Source organism: Apium graveolens, chromosome 6 (assembly GCF_009905375.1).
Source record: "Apium graveolens cultivar Ventura chromosome 6, ASM990537v1, whole genome shotgun sequence".
NCBI lineage: Eukaryota > Viridiplantae > Streptophyta > Magnoliopsida > Apiales > Apiaceae > Apium > Apium graveolens.
Genome location: NC_133652.1, coordinates 266,355,070 through 266,372,237, shown reverse-complemented (window position 1 = coordinate 266,372,237; position 17,168 = coordinate 266,355,070). Strand labels below are relative to the sequence as shown.

The 17,168-nt window shown below is 36.8% G+C and overlaps 1 non-coding gene across 1 annotated transcript; it reads left to right on the top strand.

Annotated features, from left to right (window-relative positions):
• The first annotated feature begins 5,126 nt into the window (after nucleotides 1-5,126).
• On the top strand, nucleotides 5,127-5,233 carry LOC141669152 (small nucleolar RNA R71). The gene has a single exon (XR_012553445.1). It is a non-coding gene; the product is annotated as a small nucleolar RNA R71 (small nucleolar RNA).
• Nucleotides 5,234-17,168: the final 11,935 nt, after the last annotated feature.

The following is a 17,168-nucleotide window of genomic DNA, read 5'->3' as shown; positions in this document are numbered from 1 at the left end:
GGGTAGGGATTAGGGTAGAATTTGATTAGGAGTGGGTTTTGAGGGTTAAAAACGTGGGTAATGGGAGAATAAATCGTGGGTAATGGGGCTGTAAATTGTTTTTTTATTTTTCAGATTTTTTTGGATTTTTATAGGACTTAAAAAAAATTCTTCCAGTCGGGCCCTGAGCGGTCGCTCAACAAAGCTGAGCGGTCGCTCAGCAAAGCTAAGCGGTCGCTCAGCAGAGCTGAGGGGCGCTCAGGGGTCTTCTGGATTTTTTTTTCCTTGCCCTGTTTTTCTGATTTTTTTGTGGTTTTGGATAAGTTACTAAATTCTAAGGTTCCTGTAACAACAAATCATGGGTTGCCTCCCACGAAGCGCTTCTTTTTCGTCATTAGCTTGACGTAGCGTACCTTACTCAAGTTGACAATAAAACGACACTAACCACTTCCTGGTTTACCGTGTCCCCATAGTAGTGCTTCAAACGCTGACCATTAACCTTGAATGCTTGGTCCGGATCATTCTCAAAAATCTCCACCGCTCCATGTGGAAACACAGTTTTGACAATAAAAGGTCCCGACCACCTTGATTTCAACATCCCAGGAAAAAGTCGGAGACGGGAGTTGAATAAAAGAACTTGCTACCCCGGCACGAATAACTTAGGATGTAGCTTCCTGTCGTGCCACTTTTTCACCTTTTCCTTGTACATTTTGTTGTTCTCGTACGCTTGGAGTCGAAATTCGTCAAGTTCATTAAGCTGAAGCATTCGCTTCTTTCCAGCTGCATCTAGATCGAGGTTCAACTTCTTCAACGCCCAATAGGCCTTATGCTCAAGCTCCGCAGGTAAATGACATCCCTTACCATACACAAGTTGAAACAGGGACATCCCAAGTGGAGTCCTGTATGCTATTCTGTAAGCCCAAACAGCTTCAACGAGATTTAAAGACCAATCCTTCCTTGACAGACAAACAACCTTCTATAAAATGCGCTTGATATCTCTGTTAGACACTTCTGCTTGACCATTTGTTTGCGAATAATAGGCAGTAGCAACCCGATGATTCACATTGTAGCGCAGCATAATAGAAGTAAACTTACGGTTGCAGAAATGCGACCCTTCATCACTTATGATTACTCGTGGCGTTCCAAACCTTGTGAAAATCTGCTTATGAAGAAAATTCAACACTGCTTTTGCATCATTTATCGGTAGAGCTTTGACTTCTACCCATTTTGAGACATAATCGACTGTCAGCAAGATATACTGATTATTGCAGGACGAGACAAAAGGCCCCATGAAATCGATTCCCCAAACATCAAAGACCTCGACTTCAAGCATCACATTTAACGGCATCTCATCCTTTATCGTAAGATTTCTCACTCTTTGGCAATGATCACACCTTAAAACGAACTGATGAGCATCCTTAAATAAAGTAGGCCAGAAAAAACCTGCTTGCAGAATACGAGCTGTCGTCTTTTCACCACCATAGTGTCCACCATAAATTGTGGAGTGGCTGTCTCGTAATATCCCCTCCGTCTCACAGAACGGGATACATCTCCTGATGATCTGGTCAGCTCCCTGTCTAAATAAATACGGTTCATCCCACATATACCACTTCACCTCATGCAGAAACTTCTTCTTTTGAGCTGTGGTCAAATTAAGAGGCATTATATTGCTGACAAGATAATTCACAATATCTGCGAACCATGGCTCTTCCTCCTGAACTGCGAACAACTGCTCATCCGGAAAAGATTCGTTGATCAATGTCTTATCATGTGAAGTAAACTCGGGATTCTCCAATCTAGAGAGATGATCAGCTACTTGATTCTCAGTACCTTTTCGATCCTTGATCTCTAACTCAAATTCATGTCATTAGAGCACCCAACGAATGAGTCTCGGCTTCGAATCCTTCTTGGAAACCAAATAGCGAATGGCCGCATGATTAGTGAATACTGTCACCTTTGTCCCAAGCAAATAAGATCAAAATTTTTCGAAACCACAAATTATAGCCAAGAGCTCTTTCTCAGTAGTGGTGTAGTTCATTTGGGCCTTGTTTAAGGTCTTGCTAGCATAGTAGACCACATGAAAGAGCTCTTGGCTATAATCACTTGCATCACACATCATCTCAAAAGGCTCTGTCCAATCAGGTGTTGTAATAACTGGTGCAGCTATCAAACTCTTCTTAAGAGTCTCGAATGCCGTTAAGCAGTCATCATCAAATTTGAAAGGCACATCCTTCTCAAGCAAGTTGCACAACGGCTTAGATATCTTCGAAAAGTCCTTGATGAAACGCCGATAAAAACCCGCATGACCAAGAAAACTACGGATTTCTTTCACAGAAATAGGTGGTGGAAGATTTTCAATGACTCCCACCTTGGCTTTGTCCACCTCAAGACCCTTGCTAGAGACCTTATGCCCAAGAATAATGCCTTCACGCACCATAAAATGACATTTTTCCCAATTGAGCACCAAATGTTTCCACACACCTTTTGAGTACTGCACGAAGATTATTCAAACATTCATCATACGAATGTCCAAAGACGGAGAAGTCGTCCATGAACACCTCGACATTATTTCCAATCATGTCAGAGAATATAGCCATCATACATCTCTGAAAAGTGGTCGGTGCGCCACATAATCCAAATGAAACTCTGTGAAAAGCAAACGTGCCAAATGGACAAGTGAAGGTAGTCTTTTCTTGATCCTCTGGTGCAATACAAATCTGATTATACCCTGAGTAGCCATCCAGAAGACAATAATACTCATGACCGGTCAACCTGTCAAGCATCTGATCAATAAACGGAAGCGGGAAGTGATCCTTCCTTGTGGCCTTGTTCAACTTTCTGTAATCCATGCATACTCTCCATCCTGTGACTGTTCGAGTGGGGATGAGCTCGTTCTTCTCATTTGCTACCATAGTGATACCTCATTTCTTAGGCACACATTACACGGGACTCACCCAAGAACTGTCAGAAATAGGATAAATGATTCCTGCATCCAACCACTTCAGAATTTCTTTCTTCACCACTTCAGAATTTCTTTCTTCACCACTTCTTTCATGATAGGATTAAGTCTGCGCTGTTGCTCAACAGTTGGCTTACTACCCTCCTCTAGCAGAATCTTATGCCTGCAATATGAAGGGTTGATCCCTTTGATGTCTGCTATAGTCCAGCCGATAGCCGATTTGAATTCTCTTAAAATCCTTAAAAGCTTGTCCTCCTCACTACCTGAAAGGTCAGATGCAATAATAATAGGTAAAGTAGATGCATCACCTAAAAAAGCATACCTCAAGTGTTCAGGCAATGTCTTAAGCTCCAAGGTAGGTGCTTCCTCAATCGATGGTTTTAGCTTTCCTTCAGCATTTTTGAGGTCAGAAGTACCAAGAGATTCAAACGGCATGTCTAGCTTTCGCCTTCAGGGAGAAGCATTAAGATATTGTAGTTGCTCATTGCCATCCTCATCATCAATGTCAAAATCCCCCACTAAGGCCTTCTCTAATGCATCAGACATTAGCATATGATCGATTTCTGAAGTAACCGCAGAATCAATCAAATCCACTTTTAAGCACTCCTCATCTTCTGTAGGGAATTTCATTGCTTTGAATACATTGAATGTCACATCCTGATCCTGCACCCGCATAGTAAGTTCACCTTTCTGCACATCTATCAAGGTACGACCTGTAGCCAAGAAAGGTCTCCCCAAGATTATGGGAATCTTCTTATCTTCCTCAAAATCCAGAATAACAAAGTCTGCAAGAAAGAAGAGCTTATCCACCTTTACTAGCACATCCTCCACTATGCCTCTTGGGTAAGTAATAGAACGATCAGCCAATTGTAGAGACATGTAGGTGGGTTTTGGATCAGGCAAATTCAACTTTTTAAAGATCGACAACGGCATCAGATTGATGCTTGCTCCCAAATCACAAAGGCATTTGTCAAAAGACAACTTGCCAATGGTGCAAGGAATGGTGAAGCTACCTGGATCCTTAAGCTTTGGAGGTAACTTTTGTTGCAGCACAGCACTGCATTCTTCCGTTAGAGCAACAGTCTCAAGGTCATCCAGTTTCACCTTCCTTGAAAGAATACTCTTCATAAATCTAGCATAACTAGGCATTTGCTCCAGAGCCTCAGCGAAAGGTATATTGATGTGAAGTTTCTTGAACACCTCCAGAAACTTACCGAACTGCTTATCCAGCTTTTGTTGTTGCAATCTCTTAGGGAAATGTGGTGGAGGATAGAGCTGTTTCTCCCCTGTATTACCCTCAGGCAAAGTGTGTCCAACAGTAGTCTTCCTTGGTTCCGCCGCTTTCTCCTTTTCCTTAGCTTCTTCATCTCCAACTTCAGCTTCTCCTTCTTTTGCTTTTTCAGCATCAGCAACTTTTCCAGACCTTAAGGTAATAGCCTTGACTTGCTCTTTAGCTTTCTTCTTGCCTGGCACTTCAGTGTCACTGGGAAGTATGCCAGGTTGATGATTGAGAACTGTATTGGCTATTTGACCGATTTGATTTTCCAAGGTCTTGATAGAAACCGCCTGACTTTTGTATAACAGCTTAAGTTCCTCAAAATCAGCACTAGAGGGTGGAGTTGCACCTCCTTGTTGAGGATATGATTGCCTTTGAGCATAATGTTGTGGTTGCTGGAATCCAGGTGGATTGAACTGCTTACTTACGCCTTGCTGATATGGTTGCTGAATAGCATTTTGATTATTACTCCAGCTAAAATTTGGATGATTTCTATTATTAGGATGATAAGTAGCTAGCACAGGTTGCTGTTGTCGCTGATAATTGTTCACATACTGAACAGATTCGTTAACAAGAGAACACTGATCCGTAGCATGAGAACCTGCACAAAGCTCACAGACCATAGCTATCTGATTGACTCCATAGGTAGCTAGAGAATCGACCTTCATAGACAGCGCTTGGAGCTGCGCTGCAATAGCTGTAGCTGCATCGACTTCCAAAATACCTGCTACCTTTCCAGGCATAATCCTTTGAGTTGGGTTTTGATGCTCATTTGCAGCCATAGTCTTAATAAGATTATAAGCCTCAGTATAGCTTTTGGCCCACAAGGCGCCTCCAGCTGCTGCATCGAGCATGGGCCGAGATTGGGCCCCCAAACCATTATAGAAACCAGTGATCACCATCCAATCAGGCATTACATGATGTGGACACTTTCTCAACATCTCCTTGTAGCGCTCCCAAGCTTCGCACATAGATTCTGTAGGTTGCTGCACAAACTGAGTAAGAGCACTCCTCATAGCAGCAGTCTTCGCCATTGGATAAAACTTCACCAGAAACTTTTGCGCAAGATCTTGCCAAGTTGTGATAAACCCCGCTGGTTCAGAATGTAACCAGTCCTTAGCTTTATCCCTCAGAGAGAATGGGAAAAGCCTCAGCTTGATAGCCTCATCAGTCACACCATTATATTTGAAAGTACTGCAGATCTCGACAAAATTCCTTATGTGCATGTTGGGGTCTTCAGTCGCAGCACCTCCGAAAGAAACAGAATTCTGCACCATCTGAATAGTGCCCGGCTTGATTTCAAAGGTGTTAGCCTGAATAGCCGGATGAAGAATGCTTGACTGAATGTCATCAATTTTAGGCCGAGAAAAGTCCATAAGAGCTGGATCTGCCGGAACAATACGATCACCCATGATTAATGGTTCTTTCTGCTCACTTCCTGAATCCGAATCTTCAAAATCTATCTTCTCTGGAATATCAAGAACTTTGTCTGTCTCCGCAGCTATATCTAAAGTCCTCTTGCGAGTACGAGAACGAGTTTGCATAAACGCTCACTAAAGTACCAGAAACACAACCGGAAATAATAAGTAACACATCTTAATCACTGAGTCCTAATGAGCAATGATGGTAAGTACATAAACTAAACAAATACGCCGAGTCCCCGGTAGCGACACCAAAAACTTGTTAGGGTGAAAACATGCGCTAATAACACACGCAAGTATACGCTTTCGCAAGTAATATAGAATACTTTCTAGTTCGTTCCCACAGAGACTCAGACTAATTATGTTCAATTAACTCACTCACCAGTGTATGATTACTTCTCAATGTTAAGACAATAACACTTAGATTGATTAACTAATTATTAACTACAATTAACTACTATAATTAACCACTTAATTAACACTCGAATTAACAATATTAAAACACTCATGAGATCACAACTTCATTACTACTTCCTTCAATAGCTATTGTTATTACCCTTAGCATGCAACAGTGATGATATTAATCGAATAACACGAAACTGATAAAAGCCAACTTTCATTGTACTAGTACCATTCTACCAAACATCCACAATTAAGATAGAAGTTGAATAGGCATCAATTATGTTGAGTCCCTATATGTCTACAGAAATTGACAACATAATGATTTAAGCACAAGTTATTCCTTTTGATTACACAGGGCGAATAAAACGGTTAGAGTTACCCACTAATCATGCATACTCGTACATGAACCTATGCTAGGGGTAAGTTCTAAATCTCAAGATCCATCGTCGCTTCACAAGAGATTAACACCCTATCTTATATGTTCGCGACGCACATAAGACGAATACGCACAACCAATACTAGATATCATACAATCATCACACACTAAGGTATTAAACAATTAACTAAAGAACTCCATAGTAAATCCATTACGACCCCATGATCACGATTAGCCCATGATAGCACTCATCGTCATCATGGGTTCATATGAAAACATTATAATAACACACAATAATAATAACTAAAAACTACTTATATTAAACCAGAGTACGTCACAAGAGTAAATAGGTTCAACGTAAAAAAAAACTAGCATCCAACGTTACAACGAAATAAAGAATCACAAGAAAATATGCTTCATCTTCGTTGTGGTGTGCTAAAACGGTCTTCTTCCTTATCTCCTTCGCTCCTTGATTAATACAACGATCCAACCTCTGTAAAACGTCTCTGAAATCTACTTATATAGGAGTCCCATAAAACCCAGATAACTCAGAAGTTAGAAGCCAAACAGAAATAGGAGTCTAAAATATTTAATCTGAAAATACGACCCTGCGCGGCCGCTCAGCATTCCTGAGCGGGCGCTCAGCTTCCTGCGCGGCCGCTCAGCAGAGCTGAGCGGGCGCTCAGACCCCTTCTGGAAAATACTCTGTTTTTGCTCCGTTTCTTCGCTGCAATCTGCTCCTATCTTCCCACTTGCAATGCTAAACACATGCCAAGGCTTATTATTGATGAATTCTCGCCTGAAATGCAACTAATACCCTGAAATGCACAAACACTAGAAAAACGCATCCAATACACAAAATACTTGATTTCAAGACACCAATTTAAGCTATTATAAGATGTTTTAAGTGGTATAAAATGCCACTTAACATTATCCCTTATTGATGTGACCTTAAAGTCCCACTTTTCAGGGAGAGCAAGTAGGAACTTCAAGTTTGAGTCCTCCAAATCATACTCCTTGTCGACAAGAGACAAGTCATTGAGAAGCTTCTGAAATCTGTCATAGATCTCAGTTAAGGACTCATTATCTCTTGAGTCAAAGTGCTCGTATTCTTGAGTAAATACTGTCCTCATGTTCTTCTTGATAGCGGTTGTGCCTTGACACTTTACTTCTAAATCATCCCATATCTCTTTTGCTGTCTTACATCCAATAACCCTATTGGACATAACACTATTAAGACTGCTGTGTAAGATGTGTCTGACTTTTGCATCCTTCATAATAGATGAAAGATCTTCAGGAGAATAATCCTTCATGTCTTTGTCAATCATCTTTTCTGGTTCTCGTGCAACAGAAATAGCTACCTTCATTGGTTTATGAGGACCATCATAAATCCTTTTTAGATATTCAGGATATGTGGCTTCCAAATACATGACCATCATGACTTTCCAGATTGGATATTCATGTATCTTTAGGATTGGCACCTTGATTGCTTCATATCTACTCATGTTGCTGCTAATCTGTGATGTGGCTTGGGGTGGTGGTTTTGGATTCTGTGGTTCTTCTTCTTTGTCAGGCATTGAAGATTAATTTTTAGATCTTAAATTGTTTGTATTTTAACAACAAACTCTGATACCAATTGTTAGGTACGTAATCAACTTTAGAAGGGGGTGAATACAGTTTATACAATCAATTTGACAAAGCTTCAACATAATCAACAGTTTTTATATTAACAGATAAAAACTGATTACAAACGTACTCTCTCAAAAGGATGAATAAATATCCTTGAGAGCTGTTAGGTTATGTTAATGATATAATAATGTTCGCAATGCATATAGCGTGAACCTAATATGTGCTTCATATAGAGCATAACTACACAATCAAATAAGGAATCCTATTATATTACAATAAGGAAACATATCAATATATGATTGCTTCTGAGATAAAGTCCTTCGCCGCCTTAAATTCCTGATTTCCTTTTTCATATCTAATATATACTGAAGTGCAAATCCTGATGACATCATTAGCTGATCACCGAGTACTGATATAAGTACTAATGACGTCACTCTTCAGTAAATAATGATATAAGTCTTGATGACATCACTCTTCAGTAAATACATATGTATGTTTTGTTATGTTCTGCATACCGGGATCTATTCCATTTTATTTTGCAGGCACTTACATTCTAATATGTTCTATAATATTAACATATATTTGTTGTTAGTGTTTAATCTGGATAATTTGTATTGGACTCAATATTCTTTTTCTTCTAGACTGAATGTTTGTAGTGGACTTATGTTAGTGCCATTCAGACAAGGGCACTTCTGACTATAAACATTGGTATTTCGAGAAAAAAGTTTGCACTATTGTTGCAAAGCTAGCTGCACTACTTCCATCTCATATGTGATTAAATCTAAATGTCTTAAATTCACATAAGTGTGTCCACTAGTATTCACTTCACCTAACTGTGTCCAATTTAGGAAATTTTACATTTCTCTCCATTGGATATGCAAATATCTGTGAGTCTATAAATCTTTTAGTTTGATTTTCAAACCATAACTGTTAGTGTTTGTGCCTTAGAGACAACACTATAATATTTTAGTTTCAAACATTTGGATTGTTAATGTTCGTGTTCTATCGATTATTCCTTTTTATAATTTATTAATTCTTAATTTACTGCGATATAAATGTTAGATTAATAAATGTCCTTGTAATATGATATGTAATTCTATATATCTAAGTACGTGACTTAGAAATGAGATTATGAGAATAGTATCAATATTCCTAAAAGTCCCTAGTTCAGTATTATTATAGGAGACAATAATAATACATTAAGACTAGTGTGTTTGTTGACTGATGATCAAATCTCATTGATCATAGGTATGGTGATACTAAAGTCAAAATGCAGGCACATGTATTAGATCGAGTGTCTGAACAAACTGATGGCTCATACCATCATCGACTCGTCTGTAAGGCATTTGACGCCGTTTAGACCCTGTAATCTGCGATTTAATGTTATCAGATTTAATTTTGAATTTTCTGGTTTCTTTTCCATATTTTTTTTATGATTAAATCAATATGGGTATGATATGTTAAGACCAAATTATGTGTTCAAACATGTTCTTATGTGTTAATTGAGCATGGTGGATGGTTATGTCTTATGATCTTAGGTTAATGGTTTTTGTTTTTTAAATACGGCTTGCATGTCGTTCGATCTTGTAATTATTAAATCTCGAATGTTACTCAAGTTCTTCTTGTAAGTTCATTAGATTAGTTTTTATTTTTCATTCTTGTAATGTACATGAAGACATGAAGATTTGAAGATCAAGGAAGGGTAATCCCATATGGAGGTCATCCAAGGAAGCAATATAAGAAAGAAGATATGTAATAGTTAGCATGTATTTATTTTCCACCTTAGATTCACCAATATCTTTGTCATTAGTTTGATGAAGATCACATAAGATGAAGCCATAACTAACCACATTTAATTTATTGCACTTTACATATATATGCTCATATGATGAATGTATGTGTAGAGTAGTTTAATGATGCCTGCTTAATTAGATAAATGATGTATGTATTAGATACGACACCCATGCCATGCTTGCTAAATAAGATAAAATCTATAACGATTCAAGATTTTAAAATGAACAAACGATTATGAGATTCTCGTGTTTATGAAACACGGAATAAAATACAATCTTCTTTTATTCTGACATGGGGCGATTTTATCAAAAGCGAGTTCATTGAACTTGTGACCGTTGTGATTCCCCCACTACCTGGAAATCAAACCATTGACGAATATTGATTTGAAGTATTTTATTCAAGGAAAAATCAGGAATCTCTTTATGATGGGATCATGATCATTTTAAAATTAACAAAACCCTAAAGTTAATATTAAGTTGATCAGATGCCTTACAATGAGTCCAATATGTTAACCCCTAAATTGATAAGGAGTGGGTTCGCCAAAGCGAAGTACTCCCATCTATCGTGAGAGATGTGTTGAAGTATATTGATACTTTTTGACTATTGGGTTTGACTTAAATAAGTTACCATAATAGGATTGTGAACTTAGAGGCATAGAGTTTGGCGAGATTTATTAGATAAATATGAACAAAAGTTGTTCCACCAAGCTATCCAAGAGTTATATAGTTGATATAATTGACAAATATTGTCAACCTAAATAATCATGTTTTAGGAGAAAATTCAAAGCTGACCTAATGCATGGTGAAATATGGATCTTGGCTCACTAGAAAGGATATAGAAGATATTCTTTCCGAATTAATAGTTAGGGCAATATATCTGATAAAAATTGTAGAAGATAGATATTATGAATATTTATATATATATATATATAAATAATCACTTGAACATAATTTAATGATCATATGTAGACTAATTCATTTTATGCAGTTTAATATTGTAGATATCAAATGACAAATAACACAAATAACTTTTCTATGTAATAATCCTTGAGAAGGACAAGCTGAGATGAAATAATTTCCTCGACTGACATGGGAACTTGAGGATTGTCCTCAGGTTCAAGGATGTCACTCAGACCCCTCCCTTATTTTTTCTAGCTGAGAATGAAACATTTGTTGAATAAAAGGCTTAGCAGAAACAAATTGATTATGCAACTGATATTTCATGTCTCTTGCTTGCAATTATGAGTGTTGAGCTTTATAAGCAATAAGAGCATAGTGATGCTTATGATGTGATTGAGCACTTTCAAAGGATGTTTGAAGGATAGGCTCGTCAAGAAAGATTTGACAATAATAAGGCACTTTAAATTTGCATAAAAGGGAGAGAGAGATCCGGTTGGACCACTTGTTCAAAAGATGATAGGTATATACATGCCTTGATATTTTGGGTTTTAAGATTGGTATAGAGACTCAACTTGATTTGATCAATCAATCTTTGAACAACTTTTATTCTCAATTTGTTACGATAAAAATGAATGGGATAGACAAAACACTGACTAAGTTGTTAGGCATGTTTAGAACTGCTGAAAATAACATGGTAAATGCATGAACTACGTCCATATTGATGGTGTACACATGAAATGCAAATGCAAAAGGGAACTGGACAGGAAAAGTGAAGATTTGATCTTATGTTTTGCCCGACCAAAGTCCAATCCCAAAGGGGCTTTTGAAGCCTATTAGTGGTGTTGCTAATGAAGATGATTATCTCTTCTGTGGAAATAACCGGATGATTGGAAGTTAAACTGTCGATCTTAATTGGAAGATCCTAAGAAGAAGACCAGCAAGGGTCAAGCTTCAGGTATTGGGTTAGAATTGGAGCGAAAGTTATTGCCCTAGTTGAAGGAACTCGGTACCTAATTTTTCCCATAAGATGAAGTTGAGAACTTGGTAAATTATTAATAAGTGTCTGCCTTTAGATGAGACATTATCTCAATTTCTTGTCAAGACAAGAAAGGTTTTTTATTTTAATTAAATAAACAACAGTTTTTTATTCTATTTCAGTGATAAGGCCTATAATGTTGCACAATTAGTTAACAATTTATATGTTCTGAAATGGCTCAAATCAATCATTACTTCTAGCAATTTTCGTTTAAGCCTTATTAATGAGAAACGCATTTCTGAGTTACATATAGAAGGATACTTGGATAAATTTAATTTTGAATCATACGGAAGATGTGAAACTTGTCTCATTGGCAAGATAACGAAAGCTTCTTTTACCCGATAAGGTGAAAGGGCCACTGAACGATTAGGACTTATACATTATGATGTATGTGGTCGAATGCGTATGATGGTACGGGGTGGCTTTTACTACTTCATAACATTTATAGATGGCTTCAATAGATATGGATATGTATATCTTATGAAGAACAAATTTGATTCGTTTGAAATGTTCAAAGAATATAAGGCTGAAGTAGAAAAGCAAATAGGGGAAAATATAAAATTTCTACGATCAGATCGTGGAGGAGAATACTTAAGCTCAAATTCAAGAGTTTCTTAAAGGAGTGTGATATTGTATCACAACTTACTCCTTCTGGAACACCTTAATGGAATAGAGATTCTGAGAGGAGAAATCGTACCTTGTTGGACATGGTGTGATCGATGATGAGTCAAGCGGATCTTCCGATTAGCTTCTGGGGTTATGCTCTAGAAACAGCCATATACATACTTAACCGAGTTCCGACAAAAGCAGTTCAAAAGACTCCATATGAGATATGGACTGATAAACGGCATAGCATGCCATTTATGAAAATTTGGGGATATGAAGCGTTTGTAAAACTTTTAGCCTCTGACAAGCTTGGACCAAAATTAGATAGATGTTATTTTGTGGGATACCTAAGTAAAACTAGGATATAGTTTTTATAATCCTTCCGAGAACAAGGTGTTTATTGCTCGAACCGCTGTATTTCTTGAAGGAGAAATACTTTATAAGAAAATCAGTGGGAGAACAATACATCTTGGTGAAGATCGAGAACCATATGATAACATTGAACCAGAGTTGGAACAAGATCAGAATGTACATCAAAATGTTAAAAGTAATCATATTCAGGAAACACAGGTTGTTCGTAGATCAAGTAGAATTCATCATAAGCCCGAGCAAAATTATGGATTTCTCTTGACTAGAGATGGTGATGTGATGCTTATGGATAATGATAAGCCTTTCACCTACCAAGATGCTATGAATAGTCCAGACTCTAAGAGATGGCTGGAGGCCATGAAATCCGAGATGGAATTCATGTATCAAAATAAAGTATTAATTTTAGTTGATCCACTCGAAAGGGTATAACCTATTCGGTGCAAGTGGGTTTTAAAAGAAATCCAACATAAATGGTAAAGTACAGACCTATAAAGCACGACTAGTGGCAAAAGGTTTCAAGCAAATTCATGGTATAGACTATGATGAGACTTTTTCACCAGTTGTTGGTCAAGTCCATCAGGATTTTGCTAGCAATAGCTACTTACTTTGACTATGAGATTTGGCAAATGGATGCCACCGCTTTCTTATATGGGAGCGCTGAAGAGGATGTATATATGATACAGCCTGAGGGTTTTGTCGATCCAAAATTTGCTAAGATGGTATGTAAGTTGCTTCTATCTTTTTATAGATTAAAGCAAGCCTCAAGGAGATGGAATATTCATTTTGATAAAACAGTCAAAGAGTTTGGCTTTATTCAAAATAAAGATGAACCATGTGTTTGCAAGAAGGTTAGTGGGAGTCATATGAAATTTCTAGTATTATATGTGGATGACATATAACAAATAGGAAATGACATACATTCTCTACAGGCTGTTTAGACTTGATTGAGTTATAGTTTCTCGATGAAAGACCTAGGCGATGCTGCCTATATATTAGGGATCAAGATCTATAAAGATAAATTAAGGAGATTAATCGACCTAATTAGAGTACATAAATTGATAAAATATTGCATCTCTTTAGGATGTAGGAGGCAAAGAAAGCATAAGTTTCGATGTGTCATTGGAGAGTTATCTCAAAGGATGATTGCCCCCTGAATCATTGGATGATAAGGGTCTTTTGAGAAATTTCCATATGCTTCAGCAATTGAATCTATAATGTGTGCAGTGCTATGTATTTATCCTGATGTTTCGAATGCTTTGAGCATGACGAGCAGATACCAGTCTAATCCAGGTGAGGGTCACTGAATAGTTTTCAAGAATATTATTGAGTACTTAAAGAGGACTAAAGATTTATTTTTGGTGTATAGAGAAGATAGGGAACTCGTTGTAAAGGTTTACACTGATGCTAGTTTCTGAACCTAATTTTTGGACAGACAAAGATGATTATGTGTTTATGTCTGTTTTGTGTATTGTCTAAATATAAGTGATGTTAGCTGGAATAGTTCACAGCAAGAATATTGATGATTCTATAATAGAAACCAAATATATTGATGCTTTCAAAACAACCAAGGAGACTGTTTGGGCATGTCCTTAGACGATATCACCTTATTAATGAGATTAATGATCAAGGAGATATATATGTAAAGTGCATAGTAATGATAAAGTTGTAGACCCACTGACTAAGGATTTGTCGCAGTAGAAGCACGATGGTCATACTAGTTCCATGAGTATTAGATACATGGGTGATTGGCTCTAGTGCAAGTGGGGATTATTAGTGTTTGTGCCCTAGAGTCAACACTATAATGTTTTAATTTCAAACATTTGGATTGTAATGTTTATGTTCTATCGATTATTCCCTTTTATAATTTATGAATTCTCAATTTACTGTGATATAAATGTTAGATTAATAAATGTCCTTGGAATATGTTATGCAATTATATAACTCTAAGTACATGACTTAGAAATGAGATTATGAGAATAGTATCAATATTCCTAAAAGTCCATAGTTGAATATTATTATAGGGGATAATAATAATACAGTAAGACTAGTGCGTTTGTTGGCTGATGATCACATCTCATTGATTATAGGTATGGTGATACTAAAGTCAAAACGCAGGCACATGTATTAGATACATGGTGCTGGATTGTCCCGTTGTGAAATACCACATGTTTATAGTGTCATAGGTTATTCTCACAGTGATAATGATGTAATGGTACTTAGACCTGAAGTCATTATATTTCTATACGAGAATTAATATGCTTTGATTCCATTAAAAGTTATCATTGACCGGGTAATGATAAAAGTGTATTTCGGGTATATTATAAATCGTGTGAGAAATATGAAAGATCTAGATGGGATTTAACCCTCCTATTTTAGGAGTGATATTATTGGTCTCTTGTGTGAGCTAGACTATGAAATGCGTGGTCACGCTCAAATGTTGATTTGATATGATATTCTACTCATTGATCAAGGAAACTTGGATTAAACTATGATGAGGATGACACATTACATGCCTCTAGTTTAATCTATAATATGTGGTTAAATGGATTATATTACACTGTACATTATCACGAAAGGTTTAATCGAATCAACGATTTAATTATTTGGGTAACAATGATGTATTACTAGATGCCGCTCATTGTTTATAATTTTAATATGAGATATTAAAATTATTTCCAATGTAATAATAACCTACAGGGTCACACACAAAGAACACTTGAAGGAGAAATAATTTAAATTATGAATTTAAATCAAATAAGTAATTTATTTTATTTATGATATTAATTAAGTATGACTTAATTAATTAAATAAATAAAATAGAAAAATTTCTTATACTAATTCTGAAATAAGTTATTAATTAATTAAGTGTGACTTAATTAAAATAATAAATTGGGATTTCGGATTAGTATTAATTATAATTAGATTATAGTTAGAAAATTCATTCTTTTCTCTATATAAACTCTTTGAGGGCTGATTCATAAATAAGGATATATGGTTTATAAAACCCTCGTCGTTCAAGGAGAAAGAGGAAGAAAGGTAGACATGGAGTTTTGGGTGCTGGTACACATCAATCCTTCAAGAAAAGCGTTTGTGTGGATACCGTAGAGCGTAGATCGCGAGAGCGGGATACGCGGTGATTCAACAAGGTTTGGAACTCCATTAATCCTCCATTAATAAACTCTTAAAGCTTCTTTAAGGTAAAGATTCTTTCTACGAATTCAATATTGATTTTCGCATGGATCATGCGTAGACTTTCGATTTTATTCTGTTTTTAATTTAATTTTACATCATTTATGTTGCGTTTATGTGTTTGAAACCCTTCATTAACCACACAACCTCAAACCAAAACTGCTACTAAAACTCGAAACTAAAATCGAAACCACACAAAAGGTGTTCAATTTTGGTTTTTAATTTTAAAAATTGAATGATTTTGGTTACAGTTTGGTTTTCTGTCAAAATCGCACCAAACCGAACCATGCGCATCCCTAATACAAAGTACAAAAATACTAGAGCCAACAAAAATAGAGTTGAACGATTTCGCGACAAGTACAGTGGTTCAGGTCATAATAATAATCAACATCGTCCTGTTTGGTTTTCCAGCCCACTGGCTATTATCCCTGTGACGCCCTCAAATTCGGGGTTAATATTGAGTACCCACGATACCTTATATAATAAACAATACATAATTAAATAATATAAAACCCCCAAAAGCTACAAGGATCTACACATGATAAGGTATGAAACAAGATACAACGACCAACCCAGATTTTCTTTTATAACCTTTAGAAATTTAAAGTTTACAATTCTAAGTTGGAATTGGTAGATAACCCAACTGTATCTAAAAGTACAAGCAAAGGGTGGCCTACATTTGTTCACTAACTAAACAGTGCAAATACTTCACAGTACCCAAAAACTATGTAAGGGGAAATACAAGATTAATAATGACATTGGAGACTGATTAAAAGATAAAGAAGCTCAAAACAGCAGAAGATCAGGAGATGATTAGGATGTTGGGGAGATATCTACAGAATGCAGAGACCATGTTGCCAACAACACAGTTCAACACAAAAGATGACAAGGATGATGATGAGCAGAAGAAAGATGGTCAAAAACCTTCTGGCTCAAATCCAAGTCAATCTACTAAGGCAACTGGCAGCAAAGTAGAAGACAAGAAAAGAGATGATAAGAAGAGGGGAGATGAAAGGAGAAGAAAGAAGAGGGAAAATGGTGAAGGAGCCAAGAAAAATGTCCTACCAATTTAAATCTCACAAACTTGGACCACTAAGCCTGCAAGCTCAAATATTCAACTACCCTTAACCTCTAAGCCAAAACTTTTGTACAAACAAACTGCAAACACTCTACTTAAAATACCAATCACCTCTAGCCAAACCACCCTAAAAAAATTTCAAACCTACCCTTATT